At 37.4% G+C, this 21,725-nt stretch overlaps 1 protein-coding gene across 1 annotated transcript in view; it reads left to right on the plus strand.

Moving 5' to 3' along the window:
* The window catches only part of TENM2 (teneurin transmembrane protein 2), a 782,568-nt gene that overhangs the window by 162,769 nt on the left and 598,074 nt on the right, over positions 1–21,725 (plus strand). Inside the window, exon 4 of the mRNA XM_082771651.1 lies at positions 8,260–8,370. The gene's annotated coding sequence lies outside the window, so the exon portion shown is untranslated. The remainder of the gene's footprint in view (positions 1–8,259; positions 8,371–21,725) is intronic.

The following is a 21,725-nucleotide window of genomic DNA, read 5'->3' on the forward strand; positions in this document are numbered from 1 at the left end:
AAACTTGTGGCCTCCCCAGCATCCTCCTGTAAAATGCACGTTTGCTCTGTAAAGGTGAAAAAAAGAAAGAAAACAAAAAAACAACTGCCTTTTCTAAGAAGGTGAAGGAAGCTTGCTTTGAACCAGACTCCTGCTAGTGCTACTCAATGTCCCCTGGTTCTTGTACTGAAAGAGACAGAAAGGTTGGGATTACATGCCCTCAGCTGTCTCTGTGGCCTTTTTTTTTTTTTTTTCTGAGGGCTATCATTTTGTGAGGGGAGAGCGAGGGAGGCCCACTGAATGCATTACACATGCACATTGTTATTTTCAGTAGTCACGGGTGGGATGAGGAGGTGCTGCCCTGTGCCTTTGGGAGGGGAAGCGTTCCTCCACGCCGCCCCAGCAGAGAAGGGAAGACTTGCTCAGTCACTGCTGTACTGCACATTCTCTTCTCATCCTATTAAAGCCCACTGGGAATTTGATTGTTCAATGGAAAGAGCTGTGGACTGCGGTATTCTTGTTGTGGCTTAGGCAGTTCGTAGGGAGGCATACCTGTGCAAGACGAAGTAACCTGCAGAGGTGCTCTTTTGAAGGGCTCCAGATGCATGTACCTTCAGCAGCTCAGTTTAGCTGCTCCTTGTAGATAGAGGGGTGTGTGTGTGTGTATTCCTCTGGAAAAAAAAAAAAAAAAAAAGTATGTATATATGTATGTTTATCTTGGTAAGGGAGAGACTGTCCTTGTATTACTTTATTCATCTTTTTTTTTTTTTTTTTTTTTTTTTTAAGAGACAATATACCAGTTATCTAAGTGTGTGTGTAAGTAATAACTCATCCAAAGTTAGTGCTTGGAATTGCCATTTTTATTGATTTTTTTTTTTTTTTTTTTTGTAAAATACTTTTGGATTAGCTCTTCATTTATTTGAGTTTTAAAAATTTGCTCACGTCCAGATCAAATTTCAGTCAAATTTCACTTCTTTGCACTTCCGGCGCTGTCTGGTGATGATGCTGTGAATGGTTTCAGAGTTGCTTTGAGCCCAGTGAAAGAGTGCTTTTAAATGTTTGAGGCTACTTGGGGTGGCTCCGCGTTAGCGACTAGTGCAGTGCAAAAAAAGGGAGGACCAGGACTTTTCTTTACACAGTGTGTTAACAGCTCAGGGCTCTTGGTCCGTTTGAGGTGTTGTCCAGCCTTAACTGTGTGCCAGCTGCTGCTCCGAGCCACACTGCCCAGCTAATAGAGATGTCTTCTACCTCCCCTGCTGCTGTCCCCTTTGCTTTCTGCTAGCCCCAGTTCCTTTCATCCTTAGGTGAGCTGTGTTTGGACTGACAGCATTACCCACCTCTTCTGTTTCCTCTTCTCCTTCCCTGATGTTCATAGCTTTCCCTAAGTAACTCTTTGTTGGTGCTTGAATCCAGTTACCATGAAGTTCACCTCTCAAGCTTTGCAACTGTTCTGAAAGTTAATAATATTGACATTTTTACTCTAATTTTTATTATTTTCTGCACTATCTCTTTTTCTCTCTTTTTTTTTTTTTTTTCTTCTTATTTTACCCTTTGTAATTGGAAACTCTCAGTGTAAAGTAATGGTAAATAGTCTTATATTTATTTTCATGCTTACAAGTGAAGCTCCTGATTCATTTGCTCTGGTTATTATCTGCTTGGCTGTTTGATTACATCATTTCACTGACTCCCCTAGACTCGGGTGAGTGAGGCTGCTGGTTGTGGAGTTTGTATGTGCATGTGTGGACCTTTTACTAATTTCTCAGATGTATCTTGTAGGTTGAACTCTACAATGGTGTGATTTCCTCTGACACTAATTAATGTTTTGCTGAGTTGAGCTACTTAACAAACAAACAAACAAACAAAAAAACTAAATATCAGTTGTGGTTTTCTCAGTTTCCATACAGATAGAAGCTTTACTGAGTCACAGACTGTGATAGGCACCTCTCTGTACTTGATACTAATGCAGTTCTCTCTGGTGGCTTCTTACGCTAGCACACTACTGTAAGGAAGAGAAAATTTTAGTAAATGTTTAGTGTTGGGAGGGCCGAGGGAGGGTTTTGAATACTTCAATTCACAGTAAAAGTATTGCATTTGGTAATTTCTTCTCTAGGGTTTTTGGGTGTTTCTCATTGAACTTCTTCCCCCCGTAGTTTTAGGAACTTATGCTATTTGGGAACGGGATGGAATATAAGAGATTTTCCAGGGGGTTGTAATCTATATAAACCAGTGTTATATAACTAAATACAGACCACACATAATATATCCAGCAGTGGTGGTGAACTTTTTTTCCACTGAGCATAATTTTCCTTTATTAGTGTCAGTTCTCCTGATTCGTATGCTAGAAGAGGCTTCTTCCTGCAGTGATGGTACTACAGCTGCTGCTTGTTAAGCACCAATTTTTAGTGTTACTCCATTGTAGCATTTTAATGTATTTGTAAAATGATGGACTACTTCATGTTTTGGGCAGCCATACTGCTTCACTTCAGCATCCGCATTGTTCCTCTGTGCTCTTCTAGATACATATTTCAGTAGACACATAGGAAGGCTATCATATTTTTCATTTTACTGCTTTTCTTTTTTCTTGGAGGAAGGCTGTTGTGTTTCCAAAGATGTGAGCAAAGCTACTTTTCTGGTGCACTGTATTTTGTATTCTGCTGTGATTCGGCTGTGGTTTCCGTTCTCTGCCTCTTGTGAGCAGTACTATTAGATTTTTGCCATGATCTTTCCTGTTACTGTCAAGCACTGAATTCCCATTCTAACTGAGTTTGGTCACTATTTCTCTTTAAGATTTAAATTGCTGCCTTTGACTAGTCATAATACTCAATAGAAAAAAAAAATTTTTTTTTGAATGGAAGCTTGTAAAATTATCAATTATGAAGTGGTACAGAACTTATGTACTTGATAAATGCATAATTTCTTTTTTTTTTTTTAATTTATTTTTTTTGTTCTACAGCTGTAATGTATTGAAACACTTGTGTTTATAATTTCATGGCTCTTAAAAGCTTATTTATTATTATGATTATTCGTTAGCAAAAAAAAATTTCCATTTACTAATTTTCCACTCTTCATATGTTTGGTTGGCTATTAGGAAGAAGAAATCATATTAATTCTTTTAAGTTTGGCCTAAAGCTTATACCCCTAGTTTTTGAAATATGTGTTGATATCAGGGTGAGAGAAAACATATCTTGAAAGTTTTATTATCATTTGTCAACAGCATTAGGTTTTGATCAATATTGCTTTGAGTAACTAGCAGTTTTGTTACCTATCAAATGTAATACAAATTCTAGTTATTACTTGATTTACTTGAATGCTTGGTAATTAATAAAGCATGAGTTTATATACATTTCTTAAGGATAATAATACTTTATATTCAATATGAAGATTGCACTGTGCATTCAAAGTAAGTTGACACAGAAGTACTAGACTTCATTTTTTAAATGTTGTGTAACATTTTTACTTATTAGTAGGGTCTGCACTCATTTGTCTTTATTGAAATATAGACTATATTAGAATGCTATTATTCAAGTTGCCAAAAAGAACAAAAAAAGTGGATGAAAAGTAAGAGACTCAAAGAATAGCCAAAACTAAAATCCATAACTTGAATTTGTCCTTTGGCTGAAGTCAGATGTTGATAGTCTTTTTCCTCAGGACACTTGCTTTATTCAGCATTCTGAGCAGATGCTCTTTAAGAATTAATTAGACTTGCAAAGCTGTTTGTAAGATCACTTTGTTGTTGTTGTTGGCTGCTGGGGTAAAGTGAAAGAAGTATTCAGGAAGGGGATGATGTTACATGTAAGTGGTTGGACGTTGTCTTGCTCTGCAGTCCAAGGATCTATGCCTGGCCAGGATGTTCCTGTATACTCATTCCTGCCCCCAGCCCTGTCTGCTGGTGTATGTATTTCTGTGGCAATGCACTGAGCTAGAGTAAAGAATTGATAAAAGACTAAAACTGTGGGGAGAGGAAACAAAAGAAACCAGAGCTTTTTGATCAAATGCTCAGTGGGGTTCAGTGAGTAACTGGAGCAGCTCCCATTCTGGCCCCATCCCCTGAAGGGGAGATGTTGCAAGCAGGTGGCTGAGGAGAAGTGAGAGCTGCCTGTCCTAGCGGTGCTGCTGCTGCTGGGTTCATGTGGCTGCAGAGTTAAGGGGCAAGGTGAGCTGGAATCTGCATCCCACAGCCTTCTGCATGGTAGTAGATACTGCATTAAACAAACTGTGCTGTAGTCACTAAATGCTTACTTGTTCCTTTTTTGCCATATACAGATATCTTAATTTGTAAAAATATTTATGGTTATCAGCTATGGCTGAAGGCACCTAGAGCTGTTCTACAGCATGCAAAATGCTGTATAATGCTAAACACTACAAAAATGGGGCACATGGTGTTAGTGGACACTTTGCCTTCAATCTTTCTCTGCCAAGTTCCCAGCCAATTAAATGGGAATGGTCGCCTCTCAGGTGCTGCGCAAATGGAGTCGTTAGTGGTTGGAGGCACGGGAGCAGGGGAGCAATGAGTCATGGAAGCAGCTGCCTGGCGTGGGGCCAGCGACTTCCAAAATGAGCAGAAAAATGCTTTAGTGATGCTCAGTGGGTGAGTGCCTTGCACTAAGTGATCCGGTGACTTAAATAAATAAATAACACAATACTGCAGCATTAAGCATGTACCAGCCAGGACCAAATACAAATTTTGTGTGTTAGTGTAGATTTTGCAATTACCTGGCTTTTACATGCTTGCAGCTGTGCTATTCCCTTTCTGTCATTATTGAGTGTGTAATCTCTAAACTTCATCTAAGAAACACGACTCATTAATTAATCATAAACAAGGGCAAGAAAAGCAACAGTATGAAGTATGCCAAATACCATCTCAATAGTACTGCTGGGTTATTTTAAAAGGATCATCAGATCTTGCAGCCTGTAGTAAATGTATGGATTTTTTATATCACTTACTCCAGTGGCACTTAGAGTAATTTAAAAACTGTCTTTAATTAACCTTCCTTGCACTTGTATGAGGTGGATTGTTACTGTGGGAGCTAGCACTGTTGGCATTAGCTGAAACATAAATGAGAGAGGGAAGTGGCGAAAGAGTGGTAAATATTTGTATGTTTCCCAGTACAAAAAGGCAGCAAACTGCATGCATAAATCTTAGCATGTTCTTGATTTTCACTAAAACAGTGAGGGATTATGTTCATGTGGAAACTCCAGTGTAGTAGAGTCCTGCAGTGGCGCCTTTGCAGAACCATCTGGAAATGGCTGGAATGTTCTGAAATAGACCAGAACCAGATGGAGCTTTCTGGAACATTTTGGAATAGGCTAGAACGGGCTGGAACCTTCTGGAATATTTAGGCACAGGCTGGGACATTCTAGAAGATTCTGGAACATTTTCAGAACTGTCCAGGACATTCTGGAACCAGCTGGGACCAACCAGAACCAGCAGGAATATTCAAAATCCAGCTGGAACGTTCCAGAGCTGGTGGTGCCCAGCTCAGGGCACCGCTGGCCTCTCCTCACAGATGTTCTTGCACCTGGGCACTGACAATAAAGTTACAAAGAATGGTAGTTGACAAAATTACCCTTTCTTAAATTGATTTTAAATATTTTTTTGTAATGCTAGTATACGTACAGTGTCTGAAATTATTAAGACTACTATTACTTTAAGAGAAGCTTGAAAGTAACAGCTCCATCCTTTCTATTTTTGTTGCTTCTTTTGCTTGGTCTTGTTTATTTGCACATGCTGGTAGCTGTACACAAATATTTCTTGCTTCTTCTCTTACAGAAAGGAACATCAAGGTAAAAAAAAAAAAAAAAAAAGTATTAGAATTTAGACATGCATTTGAACTTGTCAGAGTGCATTCTTACCTAGTCTTGGCAACAAGTCGCTGACCAAAAAAACAATATAATCAAACAAGGAACTTGCTTTTATTTTTGTTACCTGATTAATTTACTACATAGATTTTGAATGGCTTTTTTGTTGTTTGCTTATTCAGTTATAGCGAGACTGTTTCATCTGTCTTTTGACCTCTCACATGCTAAACAAGCCAAAGGAGAAATTGAAAGTAACAGTTGCGGCACTAGTGAAGGTTTTTACAGTGTCAATACAGAAAAAAGAACAAGTCAAATGCTTTTAAATCTCCTGCAAAACGGTGGATGTTCTGGAAAAAAATATGCACTTGATTTAGTCTTATTTCAGAGAGTTTTAACCCTTTTTTATCCCACGGCTGCTGTTCTCTTCAACAGAAGACGTGACAGCAGCAGCTAAGCCCAGTGTGCCCACGGGCTCCGGGTTGATGCCACTGGGTGCCATGGGACTGTGAGGGCCCAGTGGCTGCCGCTGAGCGCCATGGAGCCTTGATGGCCTGCCAGCCACCGCTGGGCCTCATGGAGCCATGAGGACTTGGTGGGTGCTGCTGAGCGCCATGGAGCCATGATGGCCTAGTGGCTGCCGCTGGGCGCCATGGAGCCACGAGGACCTGGTGGCTGCTGATCACTGCAGGCACTGGCTCAACAGCACCGCTGCCTCCTGGGCCAACTGGGCAGCGCTGCCCACACTGATTCCTTTTGGCCTTCCAAATCAAAATGCTTTCTGCCTAGCTGGCAGTGGCCATGTGTCTTTCTATGAGTTGACACCTGGTCATAAGGAGTGTTCAGTCCATATAATGTTGTCTTACTTGAGGATTAAAGCATGATCCTACTCATCCTTCTGACGGTTTTTCTCAAATCTGACTAACGATGGATTTTAATGCTCACAATTTATTTATTTTTCAGTAGATTATTAGCATTTGTATCTCAGAGCAACTTGATGCTGCTCTTACAAATGTTTCTGTTCCAAAGTTAACAGTCACTGAAATAGTGATACCCAAACAGGGAAGGTATAAATGAATTGGAAATTATAAGTAAATACTCCAAATAGCACAGAATTACCAAAGCAGTAGGTATGTAATAGCAGTATAATTTGCATTGAGGCATAGGTTCATGGGATTGCACAAAAGAAAGTAGGCATACTAGTGAAAATAAGGAGATTATGAAAGTAAAGACTGCCTTCCAACCCATAATTAGTAAGGTTATCTATGTTTCAGCTTTTGCATTTGCAAATTAAAAGCACTGTTTGTTTCACATTGATTCATATTCTTAGAGGATCTTATGCCGTGATTCTGGCCTTAAAGATTTTACATGATACTAATGTACAAAGTGTATCGAATTCTTTGTCTTATTTAAATAATTGATGCTTTATGGAAAGCTGTTGGCCTGAAATACAATTATGCCTATTCATTTCCAGGGAGATAGACCTCAGCAGTTAAGTAGTGCTAGTACATCAAGCTTCTATTTTAACCAAAAATAAGTACCATTAATTTAAATTCAGTGAAAGCAATAGATAAAGCTGGCAGTGTTAAATACTCTCAATGTTAAAAGAAAATTGCATGCATAATAGTTGGAAGGATTAGCTTGTCTTTATAGGTTTTTTGTATATATTTATGAAATATTTGGCTCTTCCATTGATGGTTTGCATGTCTGTTCCCACCTGCAGCCAGTGGTGTTGTTACAGTTTTTGAATGGGTATTTATCAGCTGTTTGAGTTTATTAGGCAGAATAACCAATCACTTCTTCACCATCACTTGTTGCTTGATTTCATAATAAAAGGTGAAACATATTTTTTCCAAGTAATCTTACAAATAATTGTGGTTGCAACTGACCAGATGAAAAATAAAGCAATTGCTGAGGCTGCGGACGTGTTAGGTAATTTCTCTTTTCCAAAAATACTTTTTAAGGATAATGAAAATTCTGAACAAAATGTGGGAACCAACAGGTGGTATAAGGATTGCAGACTGAAAAAGAAAAGCATGAAGTGACAATGGAAGCAACTAGTGGTCTGTGGAGTTGTGTCATCTTAAGAGTACTTTACGTTAAACTTCACACTGTACAGATACCTGAAGAAAAAAATGTCTTGATCTTAAAGGTTTGAGGACTACTGACAGGATTATCATGCTTTTTTCTCTTTTGGGAGTTGAGAGGAAATGATCAATTCTTACCAGTTCGTTTTAGCAATGTAAAATTTAAATGACTAAGCAAACCAATTGCTTGGGTGTCTATGTAGATTGGAGGGGGGGGAGGAGGGAGAATGCGAGGCATAAGGAAAAGATATTTCTAAAAGATGAATTTTGATATCCAAATGTAGGTAGATTTTATTGCCCTTTTAATATGTAAAAACTGTGAGACATAAGTACCAGAATACTTTTGAAGTCTTTGCTTATCACAAGTGTACAACTTTTTTTTTTCCTCTTCTGACAGATCCTTCTTGCTTTTCATTGCCAAGTGAATTAAGAAGTGTCTCTCACCTGGTCAGCTGAAGACACCACCCAGAACAACTGCAAAACAGAGCATTGCTGATCTCTCCTTTCAGTGAGTAGTCATAACTTCAATTTTGTATGTTGTTTTGCTCTGAGATGTGTTTATATTGTTGACCAAAGTGCTTCCATCTATGCTTGAAAAATGCCTTCCTAGATCTCTGCAGGAAAGTGTTTTTTTGTAGAGGAAAGCAATTTGTCCCAGCACTTTTCCTTTACAGAATCTACTTCAGTCTTTCCCAGCCCAACTGAATTACTTAAGTGTATTTCTTCTTCTGAAGCATTCTTTTTTCCTACCTACCTAGATTTTCATTTGCATGAGTTGCCTATCCTGACAAATTGAGGATCAAATGAGGATGTTAGGAATTTATTGCTCGTGGCATCAAACAAATTTTTCTTCATTTGAGTGTGTATTTTATTCAGATTCCTAATACAACAATAACTAGTTTGTCTTGATAAATGACTGCATATCAAGTTGTAAATCTGTATATCCTACAATATGTGTTGTATAAGGAAAAGGTCAGGAAAGAAGGACCTTTCAAATTGTCTGTTATTTTGTGTTGTCTGTAACTGTTGGACACAATGCTCACAAGACACCCTATAATTTAATTATGTTGTACATATGCTCTGGGAATTCATATAATTACATACAGTAACAAACTATCCCAGTGTGTCCTGCAGAGACAGAAGGCTATCTTGCTTATGATAGCCTCAAGAGGAAAAGAAATATAACCTTTAGTTGATTGATTCCCATAAAAAGTTAAAGCTGCTTTTTTTTTTTTTTTTTTTTAAAGGTCTTTATTCTCTTGCGGTTTTAATTTTACCAGGGTAGTTTTCTTTTTATTTATTTTTTAATACGCCTGACAATTCTTATTCAGGCCATTTAATTCAGTGGCAATGTTACTTAAGAAACTGCTTTTAAGCTGTGCCTCTTATAAAATAAACCTTTTAGTTGGAGTTCATTTAATATAATGTTTTTCATTCTATCACATCCCTTTCAAAACATGGAAAAAACAGATTATTATTTTTTTTTCGATATGGCAGGCACCAAATTCTAGGCAAATTCTTTCACTTACACTGAAGTAGTCAGCACATTCTTGTATGTTGTTTGCTATAGATTAGGTGGTTGTCATATATTTTCTGCTAAAAGATTATTTTCTGACTCCATGTCTGTATTTCTTCAGTTTTTACACTATTAAGATTCATGCTTCCTACTTACAAAGTAAATTATTCTAAGAGCCTGTGTCTCTGAATTCTAAAAAAAATAATATTGCAAAAGAAATTAAAAATGAGAAAAACTGAAAAGCTTCAGTGTATGAATACAAATAAGAAAAAAATCTGGTGGGGTTTTGGTTTTTATTTTTCTATTTTTTCTGTTTTAGCAAGTCTCGGTTTCATGACAGTTTTCTGCCAGTGCTGTATAATTAGAAAAATGAAATAGATAATTGTCAAAAATTGTTTTTATGATTACAAATGTATCTATATATTCATTGTAAAATCTCATATGTTTGATTTTAAGAGATCTTCTTAGTCCATCCTTTATCATACCAAGTGATAAAGGATATTGGTCCAGAAGCTCTGTATCTCAACTGCAGTTTATCTGGAAAAGGTTGCAGAAATAGGTCCTCAGAAGTAGGTCATCTGTGAAAATTTCAAAACACCCGATAACTCAATCTCAAAATCCCCCTGCTGTCGTTTTGTGTAGGTAAGGCTGGTTGGTTTGTTGCTTTTTTTTTTATTATTTTTTTTATTTATTTTTATTTTTTTTGTGAGGGAACCTAAATAACACCAAGTAATCTCCCAAGGTCATGAAGCAGGTTATGAGTAAAGCTGAATGTGCAATCACATTCATAATTCCCTGTAGTAATCAAAGATGCGAATGTGTCCATTTAAACCTTTCCAAATGACGGCTACATGCTGCAAAAGCAGCTACATGCTGCTTTGTGCTTTGCTTTGGATTGGATTTTCAGGTAGTGAGGAAAAAAATTCCCAATGTTCTTGATGGCATGGCTGTGGTTTCTGCTATGGGTTTGATTTGAGACAAATGCTAGGGCAAGTGAGCTTAATGTTGTGATGGTTGCGAGGAGCGGAGTATTTTCCGTGTGAAATAGTTGCTTAAGCGGATTTTCACCGATTCCTCCAACTTAGAGAACATGTCTCATGGGCCCCCAGGATGGTGGAAAAATCTAAGTACCACAGGAGGATTGCGCTTAAGTGGGTTTGGGGCTTTATTTCTGGGGCTTTGGGGTTTAGGGAAATATTTTCCCTTTATATACCATGATAAATTTTCCTTAGCTTAGCTGTGGTTTTGGGGTTGTGAATTTTCTCTGGGTTCTACCCTGGGTGCTGGTAATGTCTCTGGTTTTCAGCCTGTCGTAGGCTCTGCAGTTGACTTGCAATGTGAGCCAGTACCGTGCATTCTTTGTCTCATTAAATTTGTGTTCCCATGTACTTGCTGGTTTGCTGAAGAAGCACTAGTAACTTCTCAATTACTTCCCTTTTGTATTGTTTGTCCAGCCTCTGAGCGCTGCCTGTTTCTGCCTTTTCACTGGTTCTTTATACAAATGATAAAGACTCTCCATCACTTACCAAACAAATCTTGGGACTCACTTCCATCTGTTATGTCCTTCTCTGACATCTTCTGTGTTATTCAGGGGCCATTGCTGGGACATCGATGTTTCAGCGTGTTTGTTAGGCTTGTGGTTTTTTTTATTTTTTTATTATTTATTTATTTATTTATATATATTTTTTGTTATTACTCAACAAAGGCTGCTATCATCCCATCGTGGTGGATAAAAGCCTTTAGAAAGTAGCTACATTAAAGAAAAAAAGAAGTGCAACTTCTTGAACAAAACCCTACTGGATTTCTTCTCACAGGGGGATTCTGTTTCTTAGCTTTATGCCTCTTGACTATAAATTCCCTTCTTCCTTGGGAGTGGGAAGCAAACAGCCCCTCAGTCACTGCCAGCTTCAGTGCTATTCTCAGTCCTGGGCCTGGAGGGTGCAAGAGTTTTTGCACTTTTAGGGCTGCTCCTAAGAGAATATTCTATGTGGTTTAAAAACATTCTGTAAAATCATAGTGGTATGAGTAACAAAAAGTATTTGAGAAAATTGCTAAAATAGCCCTCTTTACTATCAGGCTTACATATCTCTCTTTGCCATGTTTGATTTGTTAGTTTGCAATGACTTTTAAAAGGAACAAAAGTATGTGAACAAAGTGAAATGTCTGTGGATCGTCTGAGTGACAGCATCCCTCAGTGACACCAGCGCTCTACTTTGAGCCTCCAGGTTGCAGTCATGCCTGCATGGCTTCTGCTGAGGTCTGGGCCACTTCTGCCAGAGGCAGGCACCTTCCTATCTTGGAGCAGGTTTAGCCACTTACTGCGAGGTACCTTCTGAGAGACATGGTACTCATCTCTAGTGTGCTTGGATTACATCTTTGCATAATGGTTAAATTTTCAGGCTCCTGAGGGAAGGAGAGAGAAACATATGTCATGTCCTCTCCCCTCCTTCCCCCACCGAAAAACAAACAAACAAACAAAATCCACCTTCCCGAACCCCAAGCTCCACTAGTATCAAATTTATTTGCCAGAATTTACATGATGAGAATTTACACAGAGCTAACAGAGCTTTGCATGTGATCATTTTTGGTATTCCTGGTAATACAGACGTAGTTTTGAAGATGCTTGTGCTCCAAATTTACACTTAATGTTCAGTTACACTTAATGTTCAGTTAGGTATTTTACGAGATTGTATAAATGCAGTTCTTTGGATCTTTTAAAGATGTATCATTTTGCTGAAATACTAGTTGATAGGTTTGGGGAAAAAAGCTTTTATACTTTAAATATGTAGTCTTGTAAACAGTTTTATTTTTAAGTATGCTCTTATCTTCCCTTATGAAAATTATTTCCTTTCAATTGATTTTTTTTTTTTATACTTGGGTTTTTGAGTAGCTCTGTCTTTTACTTCCTAAGCAGCAAGCCCACAATCACAACTTGATAATAAAATATTCGCACTCAGAAATGGAACCACAAAACCAATGTAACTTCTGTTATTGATCTTTTTTTCTGTGCAGCTCATCTGGCAGTGAAGAGAAAATTCCATCCTGTGTAGGCATAAAAATTATTTAGAGCAAATTACTCTAAATTATAAACTAACCAGTAAATCAGTATTGCTTCAGCATTATTCGCCCATTTCTGCTCCCCCTCAACCTAAGTTCTGCATCTCTAATAAGAAGCAATGCATGGGATTTTTTTGTTTAATTTTTATTTAAATGAATAAAGTAAAATGGACATTTCCTTTAATTATCAGCAGTACTTCGCCATGGTTGAAGAGCAAGGGTATATATTCAATTAAAATGGATCATTGTAATATGAATAATGGTTACAGAAGTAGAATTAAGATGTCACCCAAGGTTTTATAAGTCATTTGCAGATCACCAATTAGCTCTTCTAGAAAAACATTTTCCAAAGAATAAAAAAGGTACTATTTTCTTAGATTATTTCTTTGGTATGAAGTTTTAGTGGGATGCTAGTTGGGTTTTACCTATTTAGTATTAGGAAGAACTTTAAATGTATTAGGATACACATTGGGCACACATTGATCTTAGCACTGCAAAAATACTTGTTAGGAGAGAACTTGAGTTAGAAGCATTTCTGAAGACACAATATTTGTTTTGAAGAAATAAATGAAACAATATAGTTTCTCAAGTTCTGCATGAAAAGATGAGAAATGGAATTTTATTTTGGATAGATTCAGGCTTCCATCAAATAAATGAGAAATGGGAATAAGTCATGCGAAACAGTAGGTCTAGAATGATTTTTAAACAAGATAACGACAGGGATTACTGTATCTTAAAACATTTTAGTGGACTGTAGATAGGAGTGTGTGGGCTGAAAAGGCTGTGATAGGAAAACTATAAAAATACAAAATTATCACTAAATGTTAAATAAGATAATGATGTTTGAAACTCTGGATTTTTGATTGATTACTATGTAACATGCAAAGTTGAGTGTTGATAGAAAGATCCTGATAGTATTCAGTATTTTATACAGATTACCTTTGGAGTTAAGTTCAGATTTTAATATAAATATTTACATTCTGTTCCATGGAGGTTTATAATTTGTAGGTTTTTTAATATACTTAAGTGGATTTGAGCTTTAAGATTTTTTTTTTTCCTTTGCAAAAAAATATAAGCTTTGATCTTTGATTTATAAAACTAAAGGCAGATTTTCATATATGTCATAAGGTAAGAAAAGAAAATGCATCTTTGCTTCAATGGGAATATGGGACTGTGGGTGAAAAGGTGATTGGAAAAATGCTGTAGCTATTCAGGCTGACCTAAAATGCAAGCTTGAGAAAATTATTAGAGTAGCTATCTGACTACTTCTTGAAGTGAAGCCAACATGGGCAAATCTTGACTACAAACTCAGAAATGACTGTATGGCTGTCCTTGGAGAGCTCAAAGAAATATAGCTCATTACAGATGATGCTTAATAAATTCTTCTGTGTAACCTGCTACAAGCATCTGGCAGGAAGAAAAGTATCAAATTCTAGTTGTGGTGTTCCTTGACTAACTCTTCTTCCCTCCTTTATGTATGATTTTGTCTGTTCTGTGCCAGTGCTGAATTGTCAGTAGAGGAATTGTAGATTTTTGTGGAACCGATTCTAAGTCTCACTGGAAACTCAGTGCAATTTCAGAAATTCTGCGTGCTTGAGGGTGATGTAACCCTTCATGCGTGATGCTGAATCCTGATCTAAGCTACTTCAGAGCTAGCTTATGTAAAGGAAAAGGTTTGCAGTCAGCATCTTTTCTTGGAAGGAAACCTCTGTAATTACTTTCTGACTAAAGTTTGAGGTGGTATGACTGTGTAGGTGTCTGATAAATGTTTTTGGTGGAATAGAGCAAACAGAGCAAACATGAGGAATGAGTGGATAAAGCTGCATTTCAGTTGCATTCATTCTGGTCCAGGCCTTCACCCTCATGAGCAGTTTATTTTTGTGTATTTAATGAAAAAAAATAAAATAGAAGAAGCAAAACTTTAAGTAGAAATTTTCTGTGTACAATTTTCCTTTGTTTTTCATTGATCTGTTTGTGTTTATAGAAGTAGCAGGTATAAACTGGTTCATTAGGCTTTGAATGCCTTTTATAAAGTTCAGTCCAGTTCTGAATCTTTCTGGCACTGAATTACAACTTCAGGTTTTGTAAGCAAGCTATATTGGCTTGGAAACGATCTCCAAAAAATCAGGTTTTCTAGAAAGAAAGTATGTAGAGCTAAACCACCATCACAGTGAGAAATCGGAATGTTCAATGCTTATGGACATTTTGGTATCAGGAAGAGCTACCACCATCAGTACTCCATCTGACAGCTGTATATATTTGCCACTGAAGCTGGGACATGAATCAGTTACAATAAGCCTGAAAACAGGCTCAGATATCATCCAGGAGATGGCTGCTATTGACTGCAGGAAAGGAGATATTAGAGTGAGCGAGATACCTTTCAAGAATAAATCAGTTTTGAGTAATAGGGAGTCCTCCAAGGGTGCTAATAATGCACACGAAAAACATGTCAGTAGGACATTGGAGAGTGACAAGATTATGCTGCACTGTAGCACTGCTGTGATTCCAATAGGTATATGAGGCGAGGTGATTCATAACACAAATAATTTGTGTTCTGTACTTCTTTTAAATTTGAAGTTGAATGCAGGGAAGGTTGTGGTTTGCTGGTTGTCTTCAAGCAATTATTTATTCTTTTTCACTGTGCCTTATATAAGTCTGTCACTTACATAAACCTTTCTCATTATGCTAGTACATTTACAGTGACTTGAAGTGGAAGGAACGCTGTGACTTCCATTGTCTTACATGATCAGAAACAACAACAACAACAACAACAACAACAACAACAACAACAACAAAAAACAAACAAAAAAAAAAAAACAATAAAATATACCTAATCTTCAAACTGGTTTTCAGCAGATTTATTTATTTATTTATTTATTTATTTAGAATAAACTCAATATAACTGGATTTATATTTTATTTTTAGTTAGTTCCTTTAGGAGCATCTGTTTTACTGGCAGATGGATATAATCTTGTCTTCTTGAGGCCTGCCTTGTTTTACTTGCTCAGTTCATTTTGGAGGGTGACAGGACGAGGGGGAATGGGTTTAAGTTGAGCCAGGGGAGTTTTAGGTTAGATGTTAGGAAGAACTTCTTCACTGAAAGGGTTGTGAGGCACTGGAACAGGCTGCCCAGGGAAGTGGTGGAGTCACCATCCCTGGAAGTCTTCAAAAGACGTTTAGATGTAGAGCTTAGGGATATGGTTTAGTGGAGGGCTGTTAGCGTTAGGTTGGAGGTTGGACTCGATGACCTTGAGGTCTCTTCCAACCTAGGAAATTCTGTGATTCTGTGATTCTGTACAAAATCTCAGTATGGGTTTATTGCTGACTGCCACAGATGTAGTGAATTAATAATACTGGTGAGAATCCTTTTGTGATTATAATGGTGTTAAACTTGTGTTCCATACACAAGTTTAGAGGTTATCTCCCAAAAATTACAGGTAGTTTTACAGTTGTGGTTTTTAAATGTATGACATGAACTTTTAAAATGGAAAATGTAGTTCATGGTTTCAGACATGGAAGGTTTTTGTTGCTTAAAATGTAGCCATCTATTCATTTGTTTTTAAGATTAGTAAAGGCTTCTTTGATTTAAGATTGCAAACTCTGTCACTTCCTGCTTCCTCGCTGCTCTACCTTTTCCTTAAGAGAGAAGTGCTGCACATGCTTAACTAAATGTGCTAGTGGAAGCAGCTTTACTTAATACAAGTCTTTACTGATCTAGGTTTTTATAGCCCCTAGCAATCAGTTCCGTGCTTGTATAAGACAATGTTAATGATAATAATGTGAATATATATATTAAAACAATGTGCATAGTATTAGATTTTTATGTTTGTTTTACAAGATTGCATCTTCTTATTTTTTATTGTTAGCTGTATTATAACTGTAACGTGGCACATTTCACGGACAGTTGAAGTTTCCTTCACTTTAGCAGAAATCTAGCTTATTATGCAGATATCCGCTTTTGACAATGAGCATCTGCAGCTACTCAAGACGTAGATATGGTGGTGTATGTGTGCAGGCATCTTCATTTGTTATGCTATGTTATCCCAGAATAAATATGCAGAATATATTGCAGTAGAACAATCACAATGCAAAAAAAGAAGCACACTGATGTTTTGTTATATGATAGCTGACTGTGCTGCTGGTTATAAAGCAAGTAGTTAAATCCAAGCGGAACAAATTTTCCTTTTAAAAATATTTTAAATATTTGCTTTATCTCATTTTTTTTATTCAATCTCCTTAGCAACAGAAACATCTGTTTCTTTTCTCTTAGTCATTACATTCAAAGAAAGTAGCTGCTTCAAATATAATGAAAGCAATTTCTGTGGATTGGGTAGCTATTAATTGTTGCCAAGATCTTTTATTATTATAACAGGACATGCAACAATTGGCATTTTTTTATATTGAAATACAGCTATCTAGTTAACCTGTGCTGGTTAGGTGAGCTATAATCCATCAGCTCTTACAATGCATTTATTGTGTGATCTTCTTATGCAACAGAGACAAGAGTAAGCATGACTTTTTCTGGTTTCAAAGAATCTTTGAACAGCTTGGGTTGGAAAGAACCTTCAAGACAATCCAGTTCCAACCCCCTGCCATGGGTAGGGACATCTCCCACCAGCCCAGGCTGCCCAAGGTCCCATCCAGCCTGGCCTTGAGCACTGCCAGGGATGGGGCGTCCACAGCTTCTCTGGGCAGCCTGTGTCAGGGCCTCACCAATGTGGATTACTTTTTGCACCTAATGTTTTGTTTAATTTGCAACTTGAAAACAGATTGTCAGAGAAATTTGCCTTGAAGACAGAGTACTAAATATGCATGTCCTTACAAATACATGTTTTTACATGTCAATCTAGAATGTGAAATGTAGAATTAGTATAAATATGGACTTTGTGATGCTCTTAGTCAAAATACTATGCATTTTTCTGGAGAATTTTATAATTTAAAATTATTTCATTTCAAAAGGGCTTCTTGATCTGTAATTGCCCTGTGTAGGGCCAAGAATTCACTCCTAAATCACAAGATACTGGCGCATGTAAGGGAGAGATATAAAGGAATGAGCGAGGGGTGCCAGACTGGGATAGGAACAGATCTCTTTAAACCAATAGAAGAAACAGACTTGCTCTGCAGCAGTGAAACAGAAGGACTTTTGCTATTACCATAGTCTTGGATGACTGTTATTTAGAGCTAACTGCACATGGATGGATGTGCGCACATGCTTGAAAACTAGTGCGTAACGTTTAACTTACCTCTAGGTATTGTGAACTAGTTAGTTTATAACACAGAGGTTAGTAATGGCATTGGGGAAGAGTATTTTAAGATTAGCAAAATTAGGAAGGCTTAAGCTCAACTGGAGCTCGAGTAGTGAGGGATAGCAAAAGTAATAAGGTGTGTAACCTTACACACCTATAGGTTATTGCAAAAGGAATTTCTAGGTACTCATCCATCTGTTGTGAAAAAAGCTGTAGTACTTGATGCCAGTATTGCCTTGTCTTTCACAAGCTAAGTCTATTTCCACATGGGTTGGGTGCGTTTCATTGTCCCAGGTTGGGAATGAGAATTGCATCCAGTAGCCAGAGTGGCAAAAGGCTAATTTATACCCTTTGTACATATGATGACCAGCCTCATTGCTGTCCCTGCAAAGATCGTGGTTATAGGTATGAGATCCACATGCAAACAGGTGAAACCTCAGAATAAAATGAGTAGTATGGGTTCACTAAAGGGCTGCTTATTTTTCTCTGATTTGTTTACCTTCTGCAGTGAAATTTGTGGCTATGTCAATCCTTTTACACATTTCAGTATCTTTTTTTTTTTTTTTTTTTTTTTTTTCAGTGCACTTGCACCTTGAAGCCATGCAATGGATTTGATAGACAAGGGGTAGTGGTTTTAAACTAAAAGAGGGTAGGTTTACGTTAGATATAAGGAAGAAACTCTTCGCTATTATGTTAGTGAGGCCCTGGCCCAGGCTGTCTAGAGAAGCTGTGGATGCTCCATCCCTGGCAGTGCTCAAGGCCAGGCTGGATGGGGCTTTGGGCAACCTAGTGTGGTGGGAAGTGTCCCTTCCCATGGCAGGGGGCTTGGAAGTGGATGATCTTGAAGGTCCATTCCAACCCAAGACAATCTATGATTCTATGCTGAGCTGCAGCAGCACACGGGCACAGAAGCTGGGACCTGCCAGGGACTATATGTCTTGTGTTGTTAGTTGTTTTTTTTGTTTTGATTTTTTTGTGGAGAGGTGTTCTGTCCTACTGCTTGTATGCATGCTGCAATCAGACAGCATTACAGCAGGAAAAACAAAATGAAGGCTTTGGCTTGATTTTCACTCCAAGGACCAGCAAAACTTTGAATTAGAAAAGGAAAAAAAATAAATAAGAGGATTACTGCTATGCTACCACCTTTAATCCCATTTGTACTTTTCCTGATGCTTTCTTTTTTTCTTTGTCTCTCTCTCCAACCCTGAAAATAATAATTTTACATAATTCTACCTCCTGGCACATGTGGGCGTCAAGAAATGGCTTTGAGAAGCTTTACCAAAGGACCATCTGCAGCCTGTATGAGGGCCAAGAACACTGAGAACTTCCCTCTGTAGAAGAACGGAAGAGCTGGGTGGAGCACTGAGCAGTAAACTATGGCTGTAATGGTTTTAACTGGCTAGCACATCAGACAGATGGACAGGTGCCCAAATGCAGTTTCCCTGGGAGTTTTGGGTAGCAGGCCATACTCTGGTCTCCTCCTTAGGTTTCACTCTTGCTCTTAAAGCAGTATTGGAAACTGTTTGCATTCAAGTTAGACGCACAGAGCAGTCCAAAATAGAATTACTGCATTCCTGATGATTAGTAAATGCACAGTCTTCATATCATATTCTGGAAGTGGAGCTGGTTATCAGTTTTCCACGGGGATGAGATGACTACAGGCAGGTAAAGAAAGGGCTTTTGGGGAAGGCTTGGGAGGGGAGAGTTTGGGGCATAATAGGCATGATTGTCTACTGTAACTCCTGTGCTTGGGCAAGAAGCAAGGCATCTGACAGAGGACCTCTGAAGAGGGGACTTGTGTCAGTTGTGGGCAGGAACAGCATTATAGAAATGACAGAAAGTTTCATGACAAGCAAGAGTCTTTACGCAAGAATCAAACTGGTGTCTCGCTGTGTAGTGTAGGCAGGGAGGCATCAGAGGCTTCTGTAATTGATTTCTCCTTCTTCATAGGCATGTTCTTCTGTCTGATGCAGGCTGCTCAAGTGGATAGTTACTCCTATAGGTTTAATCAATGTGAAATAAATATCGATCCTGTAAAATGTGAGTAGCTAAATAATTGAAATCTTACTACCAACATGTAAATATTATTAGAATAAGTATATGACATCTGTGGTTATGCATTTCATGGGAACTTGCCCATGGTTAGTCAGGTTACCTTCTTTCTTCTAGTTGAATTGCTGGAGTAGGAAGCCTTCTTTTGGAAGAAGGATATGGTGTAAATTCTTTCATGGTAGCTGCAAATCAGGCAGTGAGAAAACATGTGAATTCATTTGGAAAAGTAAGAGTTAACAGTGTGGTTGTTTGCAGGAATGCAAGAAAGCTTATGGCTGCAAGGTGGAAAAAAAAGTAAGTTGGTTTGAGATAAGAAGAATGGGAGTTTCAGTTGCTTGATGTCTCCCCTGCTGACCATCCAGCCATTTCAAGTATGAAACAATTTTTGTTCATTTGTTTCCTCATATCTTACCCTTCACTCAAAGGCTGCAGCTCCCTAGACACAGGGAATGATTTAGACGTTCCCTTGTCTGAATGTTTCCTGGATTTTGGAAAATCATAGCTTATATATTGGTCTTCGTTCTAAATAAATGCAGATGATTCTTACAGAGTATTTCAGAGTTTCAGGGTTGTTTTTTTTTTGTTTGTTTTGTTTTGTTTTGTTTTGTTTTCTCTCTGTGTGTTAGGCTTCAAATGCAAGCTATTTGCTGCTATCTGTGGGTTTGCTTACTTGCTTAGGATGGAGTTTATTTTAGCAGGAAATGACAATGACATTCTTTTATCAGTGAACTGGAGTGAAAAAGTAACACTGGTTAAAAGTAGAGATAGGAAGCCAGGTCACCTGATGAAGTTAGTGTACTCAGTAACAGTGGTTCTACGTATATTTAATAGATTGAATTCTTCAAATGCTCCACAGAAAGTGTGTGTCTTTCTAACTTTCTCCATAATTCACTGCTAAGGGTAATAGCTGATAATTCTGCAGCTCTTCTTGATGTCTGTCCACAAGCTATTTTTAAAGTCAGACTTCTCATGAAGACCACTTCTATGATATTTGAAGAGTTAATCACAGTTGGTTAGTTTACTGCTAATGTGCGTAAGACATAATTCTTCATGATTTGAGTTTAATTCCATTTCAATTTGAGATTGCTACACTTGGTAACAGAGGGCAGAAAATATATGCATAAAGATGATATATTTGAAGTAGGTGATAGATTATAGGCATTAAAATATGTACTTTAACTGTACAAAGGGGTTTTGTATGCGTTTGGATTTGTTTTTTAATTAATTTTTTCAATTTAAAAAAGCCTAAGAGCAATCTGAATTAAACACTTTAATTTGGATCTAGATTCTGGCATAATCTTAGAACCATTTCTTTATCTGATGAATTGACACTTCCGTAATCTATGGAAAAATTTCAGAAAAAAACAGTGAGAATAATTGTCTTCAGAAAAAATAGGAATGCATGTGTTTGGCAGTTACCAGTCTACTTGTCATATATTTATTTTGAGTTGAGGGTAAATTTTCAGTAAAACATAAATTAGAATAAATAAAGCATAAATTAGAATTACAGAACCCAAAATTACTTAGATATTGATTTTAACCTTACTAGAATGATTATTCGTTACTATGAGAGATCACAAGTGCACACATGCATCAATACTAAAAGACACTTTATATATGTACATGTATTCTTAAAAAAAAAAAAAAAAGTATACTCTTAAAAAAAATGATATTATTTTAAACAAACTTTTAATACAGACGTCCGTAGAACCTACTGTTGTGTGGAATGCATTGTGCAATCCAGAGAAGTTTAGAATTTGTGGAAAAATTCTCTTCATCCACCAAAGGAAATAGGGTATTTGACAATATGCATTTGTCTACAAAATGTGAAGCAATATCTGATGAAATACGCTTTGTCAATAAAATAAATTGCCAAACAAAATATAATCCTTCCTCAAAATACATTTAGCCTACGCTGTGAAATAAGCTGCTTCCACAAAGTGCATTTTGTTGCTTGAATTATTTTGATTTTCTGTCTATCAGAATCTTTAG

This window comes from Aythya marila (genome assembly GCF_965140915.1).
Source record: "Aythya marila genome assembly, chromosome: 14".
In the NCBI taxonomy this organism is placed as follows: Eukaryota; Metazoa; Chordata; class Aves; order Anseriformes; family Anatidae; genus Aythya; species Aythya marila.